Source organism: Mustela lutreola, chromosome 12 (assembly GCF_030435805.1).
Source record: "Mustela lutreola isolate mMusLut2 chromosome 12, mMusLut2.pri, whole genome shotgun sequence".
In the NCBI taxonomy this organism is placed as follows: Eukaryota; Metazoa; Chordata; class Mammalia; order Carnivora; family Mustelidae; genus Mustela; species Mustela lutreola.
The window spans coordinates 77,192,735-77,217,012 of record NC_081301.1 but is presented as its reverse complement, the minus strand read 5'-3'; positions in this window follow the sequence as shown (position 1 = coordinate 77,217,012).

Sequence of the window (24,278 nt, the reverse complement as noted above, 5' to 3'; positions counted from 1 at the left end):
CCCACTAACAGTGACAACCTGGTCTTTGCCACCATTTGATCTCAGGAACAAGAATACTGCTTTAGATGTCTCTGTCTATCCAAGGTTACAGAGAGATGTTGACAATTGTGCATTCTGGAGACACAGAGACTTAAGCTAGGTGTGACCCCTGAAGCAAATGGCCAGTTTCAGTCATACTCTCAAGTCTCTCAACGACCAAGTGGAAAACAATGGAAGGTGTTGCTAACTGTTAGTGTGTAGTATCATTTATAGCCCCCTTTTGCTCCCTTACAAAAATTATTTTTCAAATATGTAAGAATGTAGCATGGCTATATAATTTTTTTTTGTCACAATCTAACAAATACCAATGATAAAAAATGGTCCTATTTTATGTCATTTTTGGCATGGATGATAATAATAACTAGTTTTAAGAAGTTATATATCACAACATTAATCCTCTTAGGACATGATTGAGTAGTTGTAACTGTATCAGTATAATAGAGGAAGGCACAAGGCAAAAAGAGGGGCTTAGAGAAAGGTTGCAGACAGATGTTTGCAGGAGCTGACTTACAGGAGCCCCCGAGAGCTAGTTGTGTACAACTCTCTGTACTTTGCAGTCAGTGACACCACATGGTGGCTTGACATCCCACCATGGAAGCACTTATACTATGAAAAATAGCAAATACTACAGATCAAAAACGCTACTCCCCCAAAAGCTGGTTGGTAAACATTTACTTGAACACCATTGGTTACAAAACTAGTAAGTAAATGATTTGAGATCTAAACTCATCTGACTCCAACTTGGGTGGAAACCACTGGCCTAAAAGTCAGGAGGCATTTGTTCTACTAGCTTTGCTGTGGAATTTTATGTCCTTAATTAAGCAAGCCCCTTCATGTGTGCACCCAGCATTTCATCATCTATAGCATGCAGTTCCTGAATCTTTAAATGATGAAGAGAAGTATGAAGGGATATTTAAGGGAACTATCAGTATACTTTTGCTTGGTGAGGACAAGAGTCTGAGCTTTGGTGATCCCCACCCCCCACCGTGTTCACTTAGTAGAATGGAAGCAAGGACACTCCTCTAGCCAGCCATCCTTCTCTAATCCCTCTTCCCCTGACCCCTGTTGGTAAAGTTCCCTCCAAAACAAATCCTGAGACAAAGAATTGAATGCAAATGATTTGCTATGGAAGTTCTCCCTAAGAAACCCTGGGAAGCAAGATAGGGATGAGGAAGAAGCCAAGCAAAAATGTGATTTTGGGAGAAAGCCATAGGGGCTCAAGACCATACATTATACCCCAGTTTGTCTGGCCTTGGATGAAGGGAGCTGGGATTTTGTGCACAACCTCCCCACCCCCGTGCACCCATCCCCCACATGCAGCCATTGGCTCTGGGGGACAGGAGTTAAACCCCCAGGCCCTTTGATCTCTGCATAGAGAGTTTGATTCCAGCACCACCACTGGAAGTCACAGGTGCTGGTCATTAGCGGCAGAGCCTGGAGAAGAGGGAAATGGGTGTACAGAGCAGGGAAGAAGGAGGCAGTGACAATGTTGACTACACTTGAACAAATCATCTTTATTGATGATCCGTCTTGATCCAGACTAGCCAAGGGTAATATAACTTTTGTCAGAAAAACTAACCTGATTTGTCTATTCTCCTCCTGGTTTGATGGAGGCATATCAGGGAACTAGAGCACTTACAAATCTCAAAAATAAGACAATAGTCCTTCTGGATAAAAATATTCAGTCTTACTTCGGAGAGACACAGACAGACAGACAAAAGCAGAAACAGAGACAGGGAAAGGGCATACATGGTGGACACCACAGCCTGTGTTAACCTGACTATGAGAGGAGGGGCTGGTCACTTGCGGAGGGCACACAGTGTGTCCCTGACCACAGATTGCTTTTGAATATGGAGCTTTTCCTGTTATGACATGTTGCAATAACCAAGTTTTATGCAACCACCCTTCCCTCACCCTAAGAAAGAATAAAAAGTACATGGCCAGTACAGTTGAGTGTAATTTGATAAGTGAATAAATATAAGTGGATATTTACACTACTCAGCAAAGAGATTGTACCAGGTTTTCTGGCTGGGCATTCAGACTAACCATAATGCAAAACTATCTGTTTAATCACATGTCATTCATGCCACAGGAAACCATGATACCTTGAGAAAAATCTCTTTATAGTCCTGCATCATTTCCATGAAATCTTAACGTGCCACAGAACTCAGTGTTTCCCCTTCTGTAAAACGTCCAGAGATAATGTAAGAATTATTACCCCAATGTACACACTGGGAAGCTGAGGCACCAATTAAGGGGCAAGTCCCTTAGAAGAGTCTTATGCTTTGAAATAATAGTTCCTTGCAGGGAGACTAGCATTGACTCTGAATACTTGGAGACAATACTTTCTATTGCATGGAAACAGCCACACCCCACCACACACGCAGTGCTCACCAGGTTTGGTGGGGTTTTTTTGGTTTGGGTTTTGTTTTCTTTTAAAGACTTATTTATTTATTTGAGAGAGAGAGAAGGGAGAGGCAGAAGGAGAGAGACAATCTCCAGCAGATTCCCCACTGCTTCAGCGGGACCAGGGCTCCATCCCAGGACCCTGAGATCATGACTTGAGCTGAAACCAAGAGTCAGCTGCTTAACCAACTGAGACACCCAGATGCCCCACAGGTTTTGTGGGGGTTTTTTTTGGGGGGGTTAATCTCCTATATCAAGCAAGCCTGCATTTTTTTAAAAGATTATTTTTCTATTTGCTCCTTTCGTTTTAAAATGTAATCCTAGTTACCTCAGGGAACAGAAAATCCTAGTGTGAAATAGTTAATAAGAATTTTTAATAATCATTACTCATAAAATCTCAAGTAGCTTTGGTGGACATCTGGTCATCATTAAGAGGATTGAATTTATCAGACAAGTCATTTTGCTGAATTAGGTGGCTAACTGGCAGGGTCTTTCTTACTGAAAAAGCATTAAAATAATCAGTGAAAGCCTCAAGAAGCCCTTGATTGGACCATTTTGTCATTGTTTTAGTGGGTATCATCAAATTCCCACTTGCAACTGCTAGGAATTAATTCAAGTTCCAGGACCCTGCATAAAGCTCACATAACTAGGTAGCCAACTTAAAATAGGGCAACTTAACTAAAAATAATAGACGAATCAGTATCTCAGGTCCTAATTTACATAAAGGAATTCATGCTTTGGTATGATACTGACTTTAAGTACGGACAGTCCCTTATATTTCCAAGTCTAGACTTAGAACAGATATGGCATAATAACAGGAATGCCCAGTTAGCAAGTTCCAGGTCTTCCTTAGGTAAAGAAGGGGCTTCAGAGATGACAACAGATGTTTTAATTGGTCAAATACCAACTGTTCTTTCATGCAGAAACGAATAAGCTACAACTCAGTGCCATGTTCATTTTTTTCATGTACTGTGTATCAAAAAGAAAAAGAATGCAATATTTGAGTCCCAGAGTTAAAAAAAAAAAAAAAGTCATCCAAACTATTTAAAAAGGAATTAGCCCTAGAGTAAATGAGCAAGGACATGATTGGTTTAAGGGGGAAATACTAGGGCAAAAATCTAGAGTGCAGTATCTCTCTTCACCAGTACTAGGGGTTCTGACATTTTAATAGGCAGTTCAAACCTTTCTCTTCTGGTAATATCCTTTGCCTTATTCCTGGATGGGAAACAGAATTCTAGTCTTTGAATTCAAACATTCCCCAATAGTCATGTGGAGGCTGCCCATAGCTCCTAGGTCTAACAACTCTATCAGGGTAGAAGAAACAATAGTAATTAGATCCCATGAGCCTCTACTTGCAGTAGTCAAGGAATGGAAGGTAAACTGATCGAGATGTGTGGCCAGGCAACTAGACTTATGAATACCATTTGATAGAAAACAACCAGAGAAATAAGGAGGAGAGTTGGCCCCCTGGGATCTTAAATGCATAGAAGTACCTCTGAGTATACTTGCATGCTCCCTCTCTAGGATGGAGAAATTCTGGGCAGAGTTTTCCAAACCACTAATGCTTACAGTGAAGAAAGGTGCTATAGATAGCCTACACCTTAGATAGGCTCCTTCTCAAAGTTTTTGCTGAAGCCATACGCCAGCTGGCCTGTTCTCGCATTAAACTGTCTTACACAAGCTACCTTGTCCTCTATGTAAGCTGAATTGTTTTGTTTTGTTGTTTTTTTTTTTTAATATAATTTTTTACTTTTTATAAACATATATTTTTATCCCCAGGGGTACAGGTCTGTGAATCACCAGGTTTACACACTTCACAGCACTCACCAAAACACATACCCTCCCCAATGTCCATAATACCACCCCCTTCTCCCAAACCCCCTCCCCCCAGCAACCCTCAGTTTGTTTTGTGAGATTAAGAGTCACTTATGGTTTGTCTCCCTCCCAATCCCATCTTCTTTCATTTTGAATTGTTTTTTAATTTCAATATTTCGCTTGTCATTTTTCCCTTCCCACAAACAAAGTTGACTGGAATCTTGCAGACACCAAATTTTAAAACTTTTCTGTATAATTAATTTATGTGCAAAAGCATATGATCCTTGCAAAATGGGAGGTTTTCATAGGTTTTACCAAAACATAATAACTTAATTTACTTATTAATTAGAGTGTAGTAGATAAGAGGATAGGCTTTGATACATGAGAATCTTATTAACAGACATCACACCACTTGTGAGTCTTGATTCAAAATGTCCTCTGTGTCTTACGCCTTGACATGAAAATCCAAATAGGATCAACTAAAAGTCCAAGCCTTTCACTGAAACTGCCATCAACTACTTGTGTATCTGAGCATGTTGGAAATTTTGGGGTCTTTAGTTTTCCTAATCTACAAAATATAGGAGTTGGAATCCAAAGGGATTCATTCATGCTGCAACATCTACTTTTTTTATTAACCATAGTTTATAGTAAATTAGAAAGTTTACTGTAGCAGGAAGTGATTTTGTTTAAGTAAAAATTTAAGAAGAGAAATTTGGTAGCAATGTCAAGCACCAACCACAGAAGGGTGGTTGTGGAGGGTGGTGAAGGGAAATAATCATCATTAATGCCATTTGCTGAACAAATAGCATTGTTCAACAGGCTATGGGATCCTCCAAGGGCTTCCTTTCATGGGCTTTATTGGTCTAAGGGGGCCACTAGACTATTATTCAAAACACTTATCAACATTTACCATTTCTCCCTTCTTAGAGAGGTGGCTTAATTCATACCATGGGAAGGTAGGTGAATCTCTGTTCTTGCTTTCTTCTTTCAAATACTGGTGAAGGAGGGGACATGAAAAGATTGACATTTCAAAATGTTTTTCTGGAGCTGCAAGAATAAGACTGGTTTAGTAATCCTTGAATAAGTTCAATAGGCCTCCATTGTAGAAGGAAGGATAATAAGCTAAGATAAAGTGTCTTCCCAGAGGATCCAAGTTTGAGAGACTCAGAAGAATGGAATGAGAGGGTGATACAAGGAACATATAGAGCCAGAATTAACCAAGCCATAGACATATGTAAAGCCCTCTCATCTTCCCAACCCATTAGCTGAAGGGCTCAAGTTCTACAAGACAGAGTGGAGTCAGTGTAGAAGACAGACCTCAGACATGAGTATTTAGAACTGATATAGGGTAGGAGAACTCCATGGAGTTCCCAAGAATCTTGAACCTTCATATATAATGAGAAATGGGAGCATGGCATTTGTCTATAAGTCTAAAAGTACAAGAAGCCTTCCAACAACTTGGAGGTACTTCACCCTCAAATCTTATAGAAATTCTTTAAATTATACTCTTTAAATTATATTGCCATCCCCATCTTACATCTTTCTATCCCACTGTGGTCCGAAGAAGAGCCTAACACTGTGGTTCAGGAAGAAAAATGAAAAATGAAGAGGGCTTGGAGCTTTTGTTTTTTTCATGATGTCAACCAAAAAGCCACAATCTTGGCTGAATGACATCAAGGACTGTTTGGGAGTGAGGTAATACAATGGTGGTTCTCACCATTGATTCCCAAACTGGGGAAAGTGAACAGAAGATAGATAAGATGTTCTGTCTTCACCTAGATGGGAATTAGAGTTGGAATTTCAGATTACCTTTTTTTTTGAAAGATTTTATTTATTTGAGAGAGAGTGTGTGTGCACAAGGGGGGAGGGGCAGAGAGAGAAGGAGAAGCAGACTCCCTGCTGAGCAGAGAACCCAACTCAGGGCCCGATCCCTGGACCCTGGATCATGACCTGAGCCAAAGGCAGATGCTCAAACTACCTTTTTTAAGGTGTTTATCACTCCGGGACTCTCCGACTTGAGCAGCAGGATCCCATCTGTGGTAACTGGGTGCAGCCAGAGTATCTGTGACCTACCTTTTGGTACTGTTAGCAATCCACAAACGTCTGGAAAAGGAGAGTTTTTTGGTTGATTATGAAACTAAAACAATACTCAAAGGAAGGAATTTTCTTCCCCAAATGTCTTTTTTTTAGTACCCTTTTTTACTTGTTCTGCTTTTGTACAAAGTAAAAAAAAAAAAAAAAAAAAAAAAAAAAAATTAACCCTTTCAGAAGATTCATGACCCCATCAGATAAATTTGCCCTCTCACGTTATCAGTACTAAATGCTAAATTCTACCCTACTGCTTTTACATTTTTCACGTTTCATCTGAAGGATCAAAGCACACTTCCAATTAGTTCCTCAAGGTCATATTGCCAATTCTGGTGTCAAAGTCTTTGAGCTTATAAAACTTTCACCATGTGTGGGTGCCCGGGTGGCTCAGGGGGTTAAGCCTCTGCCTTCGGCTCAGGTCATGGTCTCAGGGTCCTGGAATCGAGCCCCACATCATATCGGGCTTTCTGCTCACCAGGGAGCCTGTTTCCCTTCCTCTCTCTCTCTGCCTGCCTCTCTGCCTACTTGTGATCTCTGTCTGTCAAATAAATAAATAAAATCTTTAAAAAAAAATAATAACTTTCACCATGTGTGAAAACGAAGATGCTGACAGAATGGGAAAGATTTGTTTGACCCCCTCGCACATTTTTGCTTCCTCCCCTTGTTTGGAATACCTGGTCAGAATTCAGAATGAATTGTGTGTCTGTGGCATGGAATAAAACTAAGCAGCCCATTATGAACTCAGAATGGGCGCTCAGAATTAATGATTTTTACCTAGTGAGTTCTCTGCTTTCTAAGGCCGAAGAACATCTGATGAGGCTGAGTAAATGAACAAGAATGACATGCTTTTCTGAAAAGAAATAGGCAAAATAGAATCAGTATAATTTGTACTAGAATCCTAGGGTTATAGATGAAATGAAGTTTTTGTTTGTTTGTTTGGTTGGGTTTTTTTTAACCATAAAAGTATTAGAAGCTCACTACAGGAAATTTGAGAAGTTTTAAAAATTTGAAGCCATCCATTTTTACAGTAACATTTGGTATATTTTTCTATATGTTTTTCATATATTTGAGAGTATGATTTATATGCAATTGGTTCTACTGTTTTTTAATACATCATTTAAAAGGCTGATGCTAAAGTTCTGTCCCTAAAGATACCTTTCAGTGACAAAATAAATTCCTTATTGCATTATGTAAAACCATGATTTATGTAATTATGTGGGTTAAAATACAGTGTGGATTTAAATATTTTAAATTATTCTTTTACTAAGTAAAACTGTGTAAACATGGGGTGATATTTACGAGTAACAAGTGTAAAATCTGAGTTTCTCTTTTACATGGTGATAAAGAGTGCTTAATGTAGTTATAGTGTTCTTTCCACAAAAATATTGGAGGGAAAGCAGGCCGATTGGTGCTTCTTTCCACCCATGGTGGTTGTTATCTTTTTGAATATGTATGTCTACGCTTTGCCTCTGACCCCGGTCAGAACAAGCAAAACAAAAACCGTGTTCCTTCTGCTGTAAACAATAGCGATGACCCAGGGGTGAGAAGAGGCTCCGGCTGCAACAACACACTGCTGTTCCCGGCCACGGAGCTCATAAATAGTCTCTCTTTCTGTTGTGTCCTTTCTGTGCTTTCTCGTTTCCAGCCAGATTCGGGTGCAGTCATTACGGCTATGGCCCAGATATCTGTGCTTCTTTGGGCCGCCCAGTTCTTGTTGAAAGGTCACTGGCTCTTCGATTTCTTTGAGAAGAGACTTCAACCATGTCTTCCATCCTAACAATGGTTCTCATGGCTGTTACACTTTGGAAGCTGTGGGAGTTGGTAGTTGATTTTGTTTTTCTTCTATATTACAAATTCTTTTTCAGGTTTCATTTTTCCTTGCTCACTTGACTGATTTTTTTCTCATGCAACTTTCCAGCCGATAGTTCATTTCTTACTTAACCTTTCAACATTGTCTCAGGTGCTTATTTTCTTTCCATCAGGTCCGTTTGTCAATCTTCTAATGGATTAACTATGAAGGAAGGTCTTCTCCTTGCTACTGATCCCCCAGAATCTCGGGGATCCCCCTGACTCACAGGACAAGAGCCAGAGACTTAGACCTTAGAAGGCCAGCAATTGGAAGGCACGAGGCCAAAAGCCTTGCCCTAATGTTGAAATGTTGTTCTGCTAATGTGTATCTCTTGCCTAGTATTTCTTATTAATAAGACACTAAATCAGGTGCAATCCAGTGTTTCCATTGCCAAAAGAAAACATCTCTTTTTAAATTAATCAATGTAAATGGGCCTTTACTGGAAAATAGAAGGGAAGTGTTTCTAGAACTCAGGATATAATGTTACCTCAGGGACTACCGTACCCTCTTTTCAGTTTGAAGTAGAAATTTTTAAAAAATGCAGAGACGCTAGGTCTGGACTGGCTGAGAGAAGGTTCACAAATTATTGCTGAACAGGTACTTTTTTGTAAACTCAGGACTTTTGTTTCTCAGTTTACTTTCGCTACATTTCATTTGTATTCAGTCTGGTGGGAGCCCAAATCAAGCGAATTATCTGGATGGAGCAATTTATGAAACAAGAAATAACTCCACTTCTTCCTTATTTCTCTTTCTCATTCCCTCATGGACCAATGCAATTATCACTCAGCCAGGGACTAACATAAATATTGATCAAAGCAGAAACCCTGCAAGGTGACTGCTCCGCTTGGCCTTGCTTCAACTTTTCCTGGTCCTTAGTGCCTCTCCTGGTGCAGAGGCTAAGCTGCTTTCATTTCTCAGCTCCTTTGTGCTTCACTTTTTCTCTCAAGACAATCTAATTTAAAATTGATCCAAAGCCACCCAATTTTCCCTCCAATATCATATAATCTATTATTTGACACAGGCATTTATACATGATTATATACTATGTAAACCAAATGAGTTTATTTAATTAAGGAAAATCAGGAGGAACCAGTTTTTAAAAACAGTGGGCTGAGCACATGCATTGTCTTCTCTCTTTTCCCTAAGTCTGCAACAGCAGCTCCAAAGGGTGACAGGAGCCAGGATGGAGATATCCGTGGATGAGAGACTAAGGGAATTTTGGAGAAAGGGACCTCTAGAAATGTGAATCAGTCTGGCATCAGATTTTTCATCAGAATGAAAATATTAAAAGGCAGCAATTCTGTCCTTCAAATATTGAAAGCCAAATGATTTAGAACCCATCGTTCTAAACCTGGCCAGTTTTTAAATAGATGGTGAGGACAAAATGAAGTTCTTTTTGGTAAGACAATATCTCTAGTAAGATAATATCTTAAATGTTACTTCTCCACAACTGTTTTTGAGGAGGAAACTTCATCGTTGAACTCCAGGGCCCTGAGTATGAACACCAAGTGGAGGGAATGGGATCAAGAAGCACATGCCATAAGGAGTCTCACGAAGACTCCTCGGTGGCCTAGGGGCCTGGGATCATCAGTCCAGATAAAAGTAGAAACAGAAAACATTTCCAAAGGGTTGATTTGCCAAAATGTTAGGATTTTTTCTTAAGCTTTCATTTTTTAAACATTTTTTTCAACTTGTTGATGGAATACTTAATATGCAAAAAGCTGCACATTTAATGTATACATTTTGACGCATATCCCCATGATACCAGTATCACAAAAAAGGTAATAGACATACCCACCACCCCTCAAAGGTGTCTTGTGTCTTCTTACTTTGTGATGGTGTATGTGTGTGTATGGTAAGAACACTTAGCATGAGATCTACCCTCTTTAGTTTCTAAATACACAGCACAATGCTGTATTGTCAACTGCAGACACAGCGTTCCCAGCAGATCTCTAGAACATATTCATCTGGTCTAGCTGTAACTTCATATCCATTGAACAACAATGCCCCATTTCCCCCTCTCTTCATCCCCTGGAAGCCACCATTCTATTCTCTGCTTCTGTAAGTTTGATAATTTTAGGGTTCTCCTGTTTGTGAAATCAGTCAGTATTCTTTAAAAAAAAAAAAAAAAAGAGGGTGCCTGGGTGGCTCAGTTGGTTAAGCCTCTGCCTTTGGTTCAGGGTTCTGGGCCCGAGTGGGGCTCTCTGATCAGCAGGAGTCTGCTTCTCCCTTTCCCTCTGCTCCTCACCCGGCTTGTGCTCTCTCATTCACACTCTCTCTCTCAAAAAAAAAAAAAAAAAAAGAAAAAAGAAAAGAAAAAGAAAAAGGGAGAGACAAATCAGGCAGTATTTGTCCTTCTGTGACTGACTTATTTCACTTAACTTATGTTCCCAGCTCATTCATGTTGTTGCAAAGTTATGATTTCCTCTTTTGAAGCTTTTATTTTGCTTCAACCACTGACCCCTTATTTAATTGGGTGAGCTTCCCTTTAAATGCTGTCCCCTGGGCTGTTCTGCTGTCTGATGCTCTTCCTCTCCTACTGCCTAGGTCTGAAATACTTTTGTCATGTCAGTTTTGCCAATGTAGGGGCAAGGACAGGACAGGTATTCAATCAAATAGAGAAGCCAGTAAACAGTATTAATGGTAAGCCCATTTATTTTTTCCTTTATAAAATGAGTGAAATCAGGGGCAGGATGGTGGCAGCAAAAAAAAAAAAGAGAGCAAATATTAATCTTTCATAAAGGGAATAGAAAAAAAAATCAACTATTCAATGATTTAAATATTTGGCAAGTTGACCATGACATTAGATGAGTAAGTTAGTAGGCTCCAAATAAAATATCTTCAAGGAAAAGGAAAGGATTTTAAGAAACTACAAAATGAATAAGAAATGAGGTTATTAGCGATATGATAAGAAAGGTGTATGTATCATCTCCTGAGAAAAAAGCAAAGCAATCAGAAACTCCAGGGGAGGAAAATGCTGTACAAGAAAAGTGTAGCGCCAATATGAATCTGAAATTCAACATGACTTTGAGCATTGTGTACAGTTAAAAAAAAGAAAATCCATTTGATCTTCATGTGAGGAACATTCTTAGTTGAATGAAGGATGGGATGGCATTGGGACCATTAGAGAAGGAAATTTGATGACAGCACACTGCTGGAAATGCAAAAAGCAGTGGGAATGAGCTTCATGATGATCAGAATATGCCTCTATTTTTCTATAATTCTTGCTGCTTTTCCTTAGTCTGTCAGCTGAGCTTTAAGGCTGGCTTCCTCTTCAACTCAAGATGGCTGCCTGTGTCAACAGAGCCTCGTGTTTCTTGTTTCTAATGGAGGATGGGGAGAGCAGGAGTGAAGTCCCATAATCACTGAGGCTGGCATTCATTGGACCATCCCTGAGCCATTCCTCAAAACCAGAATGCCAGGTTCTGATTGGGTTTGGCTTGGATTATCTGCAGAAAACAGAAGGCCCCTGGGTGAGGGCAGTTCTACCCCAACCACAGACTGCTGTGTCACGAAGGAAGGCAGAATGGGTTCTGGGAGGCAAAAACAACATGCAACATGCCCTACTACTTTCATGGCTTTTGTAAACTTTGTAAAAGGATGTGATTTTCTTTCAATTTACCTTCAGAACTTAGAACTGGGCTGTGCTAGCAGCTACTAGTCATGTGTGGCTATTCACATTTAAATTCACATTTGGTTACAATTAAGTACAATTAAAACTGGTCTTTCAGGGGTGCCTGGGTGGCTCAGTTGGTTAAGCAGCTGCCTTCGGCTCAGGTCATAATCCCAGCGTCCTGGGATCAAGTCCCGCATCAGGCTCTTTGCTTAGCAGGGAGCCTGCTTCTCCCTCTGCCTACCACTTTGTCTGCCTGTGCTCACTCTCTCTGACAAATAAATAAATAAAATCTTTAAAACAACAACAACAACAACAACAAAACTGGTCTTTCAGTTTTACTAGCCATATTTCAAGTGCTTAATAACCACACATGGCGGGGCGCCCAGGTGGCTCAGTGGGTTAAGCCTCTACCTTCCGCTCAGGTCGTGATCTCAGGGTCCTTCGACCAAGCCCCGCATCAGGCTCTTTGCTTAGTGGGGAGCCTGTTTCCCCCCGCCCGTCTCTGCCTGCTTCTCTGCCTATTTATGACCTCTGTTGCCAAATAAAAAAATTAAAAATAAAAATGAAAAGTGTAAAAAAATAACCACACATGGCTCATGCTACCATATAATACAATGTAGATTATTGAAATTTCTATCATCACAGATAGTTCAGTGGACATAAATGCTCTGACTTGAGGATGCATGTTTTCTATGAAGTCCCATACTTGGGTATGCTTTATCTGTGATTACAATGCCTATTTCCCCCCAAAGCTTGCAGCGTAAATAAGAAACACGGAGGTTTTTCAGCTTCAGCAATATCTCTTTCTTGTGTACTTACTTTCTCAAAGGAAAGCTTCTAGGGGTCACTGGACAGAGATTACGAGGTAGATCAATTTTTTTGCATTTCAGCCCATTTTGGTTGCCTCTTATCCACCTGTTCCCTATATGCCCTCCCTCTAGGTTGTGCTCCATTCCATGATTTTCCTCCTTAAACAGCAGCTGATACTCCATTATGCAGCTACCATTACCTTACTTTCTAAGGTGCATATCTCATTATATTGAAATTGATCTTAATGTGTTCATGGGTGTGAGTACTGGTTGGAGGGCTGGCACAAACTTTAATGCAAAACTCTGTATTTAACAAAGAAATGATTTGGTGATAATTGAGGTAGCTAAATTTAGTAATTGATTGCCAACATAATTTTTTATTTTTTCTGAGTAGAAATAAATTTCTTGGGGGTGTTTGAGGGATCACATCCTTCCAGAATACACAAGAAGGAGCTGAAGGTGGTGTGGAACAAGCAGGGTTCTTCAATGTTGCTCTCTCTGAAGGCATAAGGAAAAAGCTTTTGAAATAGGGAGTGATTTAAAGGTTTACAAGTGTTAAAAAAAATCAGCTAAAAATTAATGAGAAAATAACATAAGTATCATTTACTGGGCACTTAATGTATGCCAGGTACTGCTTTATCTGTAATATTCCATTTCTTAATCTCAACAATTCTATGAGATAATTCCTATTGTTTTCCCATTTCTTCACTGTTAAGGAAACTGAAGGACTGAGAGATTAAGCAACTTGCTGTAGGGTCCAAGACTATGAAACGACCCTATATATGTGAGCCAGTCTTGTGATTCCCGCCTTGGCAGGCAGCCTCTGTGGCTTCATCAGCATGCACTGGCTTGAGGAAGCCATTAAAACTCCCCAGGACCAGTGACTGGCCTGGTCTCTGAATTTTTGCTATCCCTGTTTATCAGGAAGTAAACACAGGCAGGGGGTTCTAAGGTTAGTTGGTTGATTTTTATGAATCCCCCATAGCTGAAAAGATTCTAAATAGTCAAAGTTTGCTTGAGGGTGAGATAGTCCAAGTCAAGCTAAGCAGCAACTGATAAAGTAGAAATTAGTAGTAAAATCTATTCAACATTTACTTAAACATTTATATTAGTTTAAATCTTGCCCTATTTTGACTTAAATCTGTTCTATGATAATGATTAGAGAATGTCAGTTATTTTCAAAGAGTCTTATTTTCCTGTATGTGGTTATATTGTTCTACAACCAAGCAGCCATAGGACTTTTCAAGGAACCAGGTGTCCCTCCACTAAGACATTTCTTTTCTTTTCTTTTTCTTTTTTTAAGATTTTATTTATTTACTTGAGAGAGAGGAGAGAGAGCATGAGGGGAGAGAGGTTAGCGGGAGAAGCAGACTCCCTGCCAAGCAGGGAGCCAGATGTGGGACTTGATCCCGGGACACCAAGAGCATGACCTGAGCCGAAGGCATTCACTCAACCAACTGAGCCACCCAGGCGCCCCTCCACTAAGACATTTCTAACTGCTTTAGTGAAGGCAGGTCCTTCTGGGCTTTCTTATGGCTCATAGTTGGGATGGGTGTGCAGATCACACATGACAAATCCAATCTATCATTTGGATTCTCTCCAAAGCCTTTGGATTCTCTCTTCCATGACATGACAGGGAAGCTCTGGAATCTCAGTCTCTTAAGCTGTAGACCACCTTGGAGTCCAAGTCTCTTCCCACCAACCTATAAACTCTTAGAGCTACCTACAGCTGCATGAGCTAACACCTTAAATCCAAAGAGTGAATTGAAGTAGATAGGCAGTAAAGTAGTAAGTGGCACAGCTAGTTATATATCGTTTACTGAAAAGTAATCCTAATTGTTTAATTCAAGGAAATACCTGAAACATAACCCAGAGACTTTAAACCCAGAATCCTCCCAAATTTTCTAACAAAGCCATATGCAAAATTATACCTGTAAAAATCCAACTAATGAAATAGAAAGCCAGATAAATGTCCTTTTTGTTTGTTAAGAGATAGTCTGCATTTCAAAACACTTGTAACAGTGTTCTATTTCTTGTGTTGTGAGTCTGTGCAACCCAAAGGGCTTGGGCTCTGACTTTAAGCCCATGCATTTCACACAGAGAGGCAAGAGGGCCTGCTCACAATGAAACCTCTGACTATGGGCTAATTATCAATGTGGTCTGGTCACTTGCCTAGCCCTATTGCCCCAGGATACTTGTATCAACTACACCATACTGCCTCTCAAATTCATGTTTATTTTGGCATAGAAAGCATTTCACAAAATGATGGGAAATGAATTTTCTGTGACTTATTGGTGAGGGAGATATTCGGGGGAAAGGAGAAAACTTTTTCCCTGGGGTAATTCCCCTAATTTCCTAAAGGATAAAATAAAGTTTGGGGCAGCTATATGTAGAAGAATGAAACTCGACCATTCTCTTACACTGTACACAAAGATAAACTCAAAATGGATAAAAGACCTCAATGTGAGACAGGAATCCATCAGAATCCTAGAGGAGAACATAGGCAGTAATCTCTTCGATATCAGCCACAGCAACTTCTTTCAAGATATGTCTCCAAAGGCAAAGGAAACAAAAGAGAAGATGAACTTTGGGGACTTCATAAATCAAAAGCTTCTGCGCAGCAAAGGAAACAGTCAAGAAAACAAAGAGGCAACCCACAGAATGGGAGAAGATATTTGCAAATGACAGTACAGACAAAAGGCTGATATCCAGGATCTATAATGAACTCCTCAAACTCAACACACACAAAACAGACAATCATATCAAAAAATGGGCAGAAGTTATGGACAGACACTTCTCCAATGAAGACATACAAATGGCTATCAGACACATGAAAAAATGTTGATCATCACTAGCCATCAGAGAGATTCAAATTAAAACCACATCGAGATATCACCTTACACCAGTTAGAATGGCCAAAATTAGCAAGATAGGAAACAACATGTGTTCGAGGGGATGTGGAGAAAGGGGAACCCTCTTCCACTGTTGGTGGGAATGCAAGTTGGTGCAGCCTCTTTGGAGAACAGTGTGAAGATTCCTCAAGAAATTAAAAATAGAATTTTCCTATCACCCTGCAATTGCACTCCTGGTTATTTACCCCAAAGATACAGATGTAGTGAAAAGAAGGACCATTGTACCCCAATGTTTATAGCAGCAATGGCCATGGTCGCCAAACTGTGGAAAGAACCAAGATGCCCTTCAATGGACGAATCGATAAGGAAGATGTGGTCCATATACACTATGGAGTATTATGCCTCCATCAGAAAGGACGAATACCCAACTTTTGTAGCAACATGGACGGGACTGGAGGAGATTATGCTGAGTGAAATAAGTCAAGCAGAGAGAGTCAATTATCATATGATTTCACTTATTTGTGGAGCATAACAAATAACATGGAGGACATGCGGAGATAGAGAGGAGAAGGAAGTTGGGGGAAATTGGAACGGGAGGTGAACCATGAGAGACTATGGACTCTGAAAAATAATCTGAGGGTTTTGAAGGGGTGGGGGATGGGAGGTCAGGGTACCAGGTGGTGGGTATTATAGAGGGCACGGATTGCATGGAGCACTGGGTATGATGCACAAATAATGAATACTGTTATGCTGAAAATAAAAAATAAATTAAAAAAAAAAGAAACGAATAATAAATAAATCCAGAAAAAAAAGGTTAAAATAAAGTTGAGAGCAGTATAGATTTGATCTGATCCAGCCAGGGGTTGAGGAGGGCTGAGACTAGGCTGAGACAAATAAATAACACCATTTTTCCAGATGCTCGTTCAAGGCATTACCCTTAGGGGATATCTACTATCCATACTTGTCTTTATCAGATACTTTCCAAACACTTTATTTTTTATTGCTTTTACCTTATTGTAGGTGGTAGTGAAAACTCTGCAGTTCTACTCTCAGCAAATTTCAGTTATACAATATAGTATTATTAACTGTAGTTAATAATCACCACGTACATATGAGATACTCAAATCTTATTTGTCTTTAATAGAAAGTTTGTGCCCTTTTAACCACCTCTTTCTGTTTCTCCCATCCTCTAGCCTTTGGAAAACACCATTCTACTCTGTTTCTAGGATCTTACCTTTTTTTGTTTTGATTTGATTTCACATATTAGTGATACCATGCAGCATTTGCCTTTCTTTGGCTGACTTAATTCACTTAGTACAATGCCCCGCCACCCCAGTTCATCCGTGTTGTTGCAAATGGCAAGATTTCCTTCTTTTTTAAGGCTAAATAATATTCTGCTGTGTAAACACACCAAATTTTCTTTATCTATTCATCCATTGATCAACACATAGTTTCCCTACCTGGTTATTGTGAATAATGATACAGTGAACGTGAGAATACAGATATCTCGTCAAGATAGTGGTTTTGCTTCTTTTGGATATATGCCCAGAAGTGGCGTTGCTGGATCAGAGAGTAGCTCTGTATTTATTTTCTTGAGGAAAAGCCATATTGTTTCTATAGTAACTGTATCAGTTTACATTCCCACCAACAGAGTGCAAGTTTTCCTTTTCCTTGCTAGCATTTGGTATCTCTTGTAGTTTTGATGATAGACATCCTAACAAGTGTGAGGTGCTATCTTCTTGTGCTTTTGGTTCTCATTTCCCTGATGATTACTGATGTTGAACACATTTTCTATTGGTCATTTATATTCCTTCTCTGGAAAAATTTCTATTCAAGTCCTTTGTTCATTTTTCAATTGGCTTGTTTGGTTTTTTGCTCTTGAATTATATTTTTACTCTTGAGTCATTCCATAGGTTGTCTTTTCATTTTGTTAATGGTTTCCCTTGTGTATGTAAGCTTTTAGTTTGATACAGTCCCACTTTTTAAAAAAATTTTTTTTAAAGATTTATTTATTTGACAGAAAGAGAAATCACAGGTAGGCAGACAGGCAGGCAGAGAGAGAGGGGAAGCAGACTTCCCGCTGAGCAGAGAGCCTGATGTGGGGCTCGATCCCAGGACCCTGCTGAGATCATGACCTGAGCCAAAGGCAGAAGCTTAACCCACTGAGCCACCCAGGCACCCCTAGGCCAACTTTTCTATTTTTGCTTTTGTTGCCTATGCTTTTAGTTTTAAAAAAAAATCATTGCCAAGACCAGTGTCAAGGAGGTTAGTCCCTATGTTTTCTTCTAGGTCTTTTATAGTCTCAGGCCTATGTTCAAATCTTGAATCCATTTTGAATTAATTTTTGTTTATGGTTTGACATCAGGGTGAAATTTCATTGTTTTACATGTGGATATCCAGTTTTTGCAGCATCATTTATTGAAGAAACTCCTTTCCCCATTGTATATTCTCAGAACCTTGTCAACAATCAATTGGCCTTGTATGCATGGGTTTATTTCTGGGTTCTTTATTCTGTTCCATTTATCTAAAAGTCTGTTTTTATGCCCGTATCATAATGCTTTGCTTACTATAGTTTGGTAATATAGTTTGAAAGAAGGAAGTGTGATGCTTTGTTCTTCTTTCTCTACATTGTCTTGACTGTTTGGGGTCTTTTGTGATTCTTAGGAATTTTAGTATTTATTTTCCTATCTGTAAAAAATAACATTGAAATTTTGATAGGGATTGCACTGAATCTGTAGTTTTGGGTAGTATGGACATTTAACTATATTAATGTTCCAATCCATGAACATAAATATCTTTCCATTTATGTGTGTCTTCTTCAATTTCTTTCACCAATGTTTTGCAGTTTCAGTGTATAGGTCTTTCACCTTCTTCATTTTGTTCCTAAGCATTTTATTCTTTTTGATGCTATTGTAAACAGATCTTTTCTTAATTTCTTTTTCCAGATATTTTGTTGTTAGTATATAGAAACACACTGATTTTTGAATATTGATTTTGTATCCTGAAACTTTACTTAATTTGTTTATTATTTCTAACAGTTTTGGGTGGGATTCTTAAGGTTTCCTATATCTAATATCAGGTCATCAGCAAACAGACAAATTTACTTCCTCCTCTCTGATTTGGATGGCTTTTATTTCTTTTTCTTCCCTAAGGCTAGGATTTCATTACTATATTGAATAAATGTGAGAGTGTGAGGTGAGAGTGTATATCCTTGTCTTGTTCTTGATCTTAAGGAAAAGTTCAGTTTTTCATTAATTGAGTATGACGTTAGCTATGGGCTTGTCATATGTGGCCTTTATTAGATTGAGGTACATTCCTTCCATACTCATTGTGTTCAAACTTTTTTTTTATCATGATATAATGTTAAGTTTTGTCTAACGTTTTTTCTGTATCTATTGAGATGACCATGTTCTGTTTTTTTCTCCTTTATTTTTTTCATGTTTTATATTACATTTACTGACTTGCATATATTGAACCATCTTTGCATCTCTTGAATAAATCCCACTTGATTATGGTGTACTTTCCTTTGAATGCATTGTTGATTTTGGTTTGCTAATATTTTGCCCGGGAGTTTTGCACCTTTGTTCATCAGGAACATCAGCCTGTAGTTTTTTTCTGGTGTCCTTGTCTGGCTCAGGTATCAGAGTAATGCTGAACTCATAGAATGAGTTTAGAAATGTTCCCTCTTCTCTTTTTTGGAAGACTCTGAGAAGAATTGAGAATAATAATAATATCAGTTATTATTTAAATGTTTAGTTGAATTCACCAGTGAAGCCATTATGTTCTGTTCTGTTGCTTGTTGGGAAGTTTTTGAGAGTTAATCCAATCTCTTTAGTAGTAACTGTTCTATTCAGATTTTCCATTTCTTCAAAATTGAGTCTTTGTAGCTTGTGTGTTTCTAGGAATTTATCCATTTCTTTTTTTTTTTTAATATAATTGGAATTTATCCATTTCTTAAAGGTTATCTACTTGGGTAACATATAATTTTGATAGTACTTTCATAAGATTCTTGGTATTTCTGTAGTATCAGTTGCAGTGTTTTCTTTTTCATTTCTGATATTTTTGGTCTTTCTTTCTTTTTTTTTTTTTTTTTTAGCCCAGGTTAGGGGTTACCTATCTTATTTATCTTTTCAAAACATTAGTTATTATTTTCATTGATCTTTTCCATTGTCTTTATAGTCTCTATTTCGTTCATTTCATTTTATTTACTTTCTCCTACTAATTTTGGGCTCAGTTTATTCTTTTTCTAGTTCCTTGAGGTATAAAACTAGGCTGTTTATTTGAGTTCTTTTTTTTTTTTAATGTATGCACTTCCCTCTTCAAACCGCTTTTGCTGCATCCCAGAAGTTTTGGAATGTTGTGTATCCATTTTTATTTGTCCAAAGATTTAGTTTTTATTTCTCTTTTCATTTCATGCTTGACCCATTGATTGCTCAGGGACTGTATTGTTTAGTCTCCACATATTTGTGAATTTTCCAGTTTTCCTCTTGTACTCGTTTTTTAATTCTATATCATTGTAGTCAGAAAAGATGTTTGATATGATTTCAGTCTTCCTAAATTTCTAAGACTTGCTCCGTGGCCTAACATACGATCTATCCTGGAGAGTGTTTCGTGTGCACTTGCAAAGAATGTGTATTCTGCTGCCGAGGGATAGAATGTTCTATACATGTGTGTTAGGTCCATCTGGTACCCTTGGGCAGCAGTTTGTGAGGTATGCAGTCAAATTTCTTGCTGGGAAAGGCTGGGAAACTGGTGTTTTTGCCTGCTTTCTGTATGCTGAACCCTGAGGGGATAGCTGTGGCAAGTGTTGATGTCCCTTTTAACAAGTGTTTCTTTGTTTGCTATAATCCCAAGGGACTTATGAATGCAAGCCCTCTTGCTTTCAGAGCTAGATGGTTTGGGCTCCTGTCCCTTGGGTGGTAACCCACAACTGGGGCACAAAAGAAATTGTGGTCCAAATCTTTCATTCCTGTGGGTGAAGCTAAGAGTTAGGGATTCCCTCCTGACTGTATGACATTGTGTCAAAGGTAGGTTTATGATGAGAGTGTGTCTCAGTATTTCTTACTGTTTTAAGGTAGGCATTTCTTGTCATCTGATGTATAGGAGTCCCTCACCTAATTTTTGAATTTCTCTCACAGGGAAATTGTTTTCTGTGGCTGTACTCAGTGCAATCATGGGGGGGGGGCGCGGAATTCAGGAGCCTCCGATGTCACCATCTGGTCTGGATCCCCCAGGTTATCTCAAGTACTTGAAAAAAGTAGAAATGTAGGAGGGAGGATATAAGAAGTTATTTCTCACAGATGCAAAAATTAATTGACATGTTAGTTTTAGAAGCTATCATATATTGTGTCCTTTAATCCGAATGACTCTCCAGAAGCACAGGTGTTACCATTCTCATCTTAGAGATAAGAAAACTGAGTCCAGGAAAGATGAATGACTCACCCACATTAGTAAATCTCAGAACCCAGTTGACAAGTTGGTTAACCTCTTCTGAGGCTCCTATTTTTTTCTGCTTTATTGCCCCTTAATAACAATTAAATCTTGTTAAAATACTTATTTAGCATCTAAATAAAATGTCTTCAGAGCCTACACAGGGAAAGTGCATCAGTTATCCAGGCAACTGGAACAAGTAAGACCTGTGGTAGGAGAGGAGTTTATAATTATTTAGATAATAAACGGATTGTCTGTTTTATCCAATGTTTTATAACAACTCTCCATTTCTTCCTTTCTTTTTCAGTAAGTCTAAGTACATAATGCATGAAATATAATTTCTCTCACATTATTTATGGCCTCCTTCCTTTGACATAGCTTTCTAATTGTAACAGGGTCAGCTTCAATTTGCCATATGGAAACTTAATTGAAAACGAGTGAATAATCCAGTCCACTAAAATGTCAATCCTGTAAGGAGAGAAAAATAGGTCAAGTTAATAATTTAGCCTCATATAAGATTTACTGCCTTTCTTATTTTCTACACATTTATTCCAGTCTTTTGTGAGTACTGGCTCTGGTTTTGAGAATTGGAAAGATCTGGCCTATAAAGTGTTCCATAAAGCATACCACTGAAGAACTCTGAGGCTGTCTGCTTTTCTTCTATAAAAATGTTAATTAAACTGAATGTATTATTAAAAATATATTAGTTGAAATAATGCATTGTCAAACATAATCCTGACATATAATAAAAAGTATTACTGAGCATAGATGTTTTTGTCAGTTTCTCCTCTTTTTGAGTCACATATGTTGGGCTAGAAAAGATCAAGTCCTATGACTTGCTACTTTAAAAAAGTTATTTCCCACAATAGACACCTTGCAAGCGGAAATGGAGTCCTAGTACCTGAAATGAACCCCTGCAAGGCCTTGTTCTCATCCCCTTCCTAAGACCCTAGGAAGTTTATACACACACACTTCCACATCATCTTCAGGTTTTAAGAAACAGTTTTAAAATCATTAACTTGTCCAGTCCCTTTTCTTTAGAAGAGGAAATGTGCCCGAGCATGTCAAAGCCTAAAACTACACAGTTTTCCACAGACAGAAGCTGTTAAGGACACAGGTGTTAGGCCTAAATGGCTTGTGGCTTGTGGCTTGCACTACAGGGACTCCTTCAACCACTTCTTTAAATGCAGACAGGGCTTATGTTCAGACAGGGCGCATGCTATATTTCAGAATTTCCAAAGTCACTCACTTTGAGGAAAAGTTGCAGAATTACTTTCCCTGAAGAATAAAACATGTTGACTAGATACCTGTCTGTTCAGGACCAGAAAGGAGCTATGTTCTCTTCAGAAGTTGCCTCCTCTTCTATATCACTGCCCTCCTCCATCCTATCTGCTATTTACACAGATATAATTTAGATGAAGCTTCAAAGAACTTGTTTCACTAAAGAGTCCTATTTATTTTGATTAGGAGATGAATCAACCAAATATATAACTCATTAAGAAATTCAGCTTCATTAAATTTGCTTGTAATAAACTGCATTCATGTAAAGAACAAAATTTGATGAGTTTTGACAGTGATAAACCAGTGAACCGCCAGCATTATCGTGATACAAACCATATTTATCACCTCCAAAAAATTCCTCTGGTTCTTTTGTAATTTATTCTTCCCTTGGCTCAAAGCTCCAGACAATGTTTGGTCTGCTCTTTGTCCCTATAGATTAATTTGCATTTTCTAGATTTTTATGTACTCTGAAGTCTTTTGTGTCTAAATTTTTCCATCATGGTGACAGTTCTTTCTTTTTACTACTGAGTGGTATTCCATTGTATGGATTTACCACTTTTGGTTTATCCAATCAGTTACTGATGAACATTTGGTGTGTTTATAGTTTGAGGCCATTTGGTTTTCCATTTCATATTGTCAATGATATATGAGCATTCCAGCTGCTCCAAGACTTTATCAACACTTGATATTATCAGTCTTATTAATTTTAACAAGTTCAATGGTTATATATTAGTATCTTATGGTTTTAATTATTATTTCCTCAATGATTAATGATGTTGAACATTTTTTCCTGTGTTTTTTGGTTATTGTACTTTTTGAAGCATGTGTTCAAATCTATTATCACGTTCACTGTCTTCTTCTTGAGTTTTAAGATTTTTTTTTAATAAATTCAGGATACAAGTTCTTTTTTAGATATATGTTTTGTGAATATTTGCTCCCATTCGGAGTCCTTGCCATTTGCACCACAGAAACATTTATGGTCCCTATAACCCATTTTTGAGGCATATTATGTAGATGGCAAACAAGACAACAAATAAAGTTAGAGTGTGTGTTCCACAATTTAATTTTAAAATATGCATTACACACTTACTAGTAGTGATTATCTTCTCTTCATCCCAGGCTGTACATTATGTACTTCATAGTCTGATTCTTCTTCTCTGAAAAATAATATATTACAGCTAACGCCCAGGGCCATTCCTGGCAATAATATCCTTGCTATTTTAATGTCTAATTTAACACACACATGCACACACACATAAACACAAGCACACACACACAATGCAGTTCAATGACCCCAAACCATAATTGCCCATTAAGTGTATGTTTTATGTAAGTGGATCTCTTTTCAAGTGTGGAAATAACTGCTTAACAACAGTCTTGTAATTAGCCCACAAAACAGGCATGATCATTTGTTAGAAAAACAAAGTGGACTCAGCTCATTTCCAGCCTGAGATGCTAAGCATCAAGTTTGAACTGAGAAGAGCTTTTATAACCAATGGATACAGCCCTGAAAATGGAGTTTCCCACTGGTGATGCCAAGGGACACTTGAGTACAGAATCAGGCACTGTGGTGATAAACATCTGACATTTTCATTTGCAAGTATTCATGTTTCATTTTAGATAATGTTCCCTCTATTTACTTCTTCAGCAGCAATGCATCAAATACCCTACAGTGTAATTCTTCTCTCAGCACTTATCAATGAACTATGAGATAGTATTAAATAGAATTAATTAGAAGCTTTAATGAATCATGTCTGTCCTCATTTATTATACAATGTAATTTTCAAGGAGTGATTAATTATGAGTTACAGATGAGTGAATGGTTAATGTAGTTTGTTAACCTTACTAAGGAGTGACGATACACAGCAAGCTGCTTCTTCTCTGTTTATTAGCATGTGGCTTTGTACCACTATCGGTTCAACTAAATGAAAATGTTTTAGTGACTTTGCAATTAATATGCACTGTCAGCTAATAATTTATTCCCTTATTTTCTTTCATCTATATCCTAAGAACATTGTGAAGATTTACAGGTAGAATTTAGCCGCCCTTACTTTGGAGTGTTTCTACAGAGCTGTTAGTTTGCCCCTAGCACG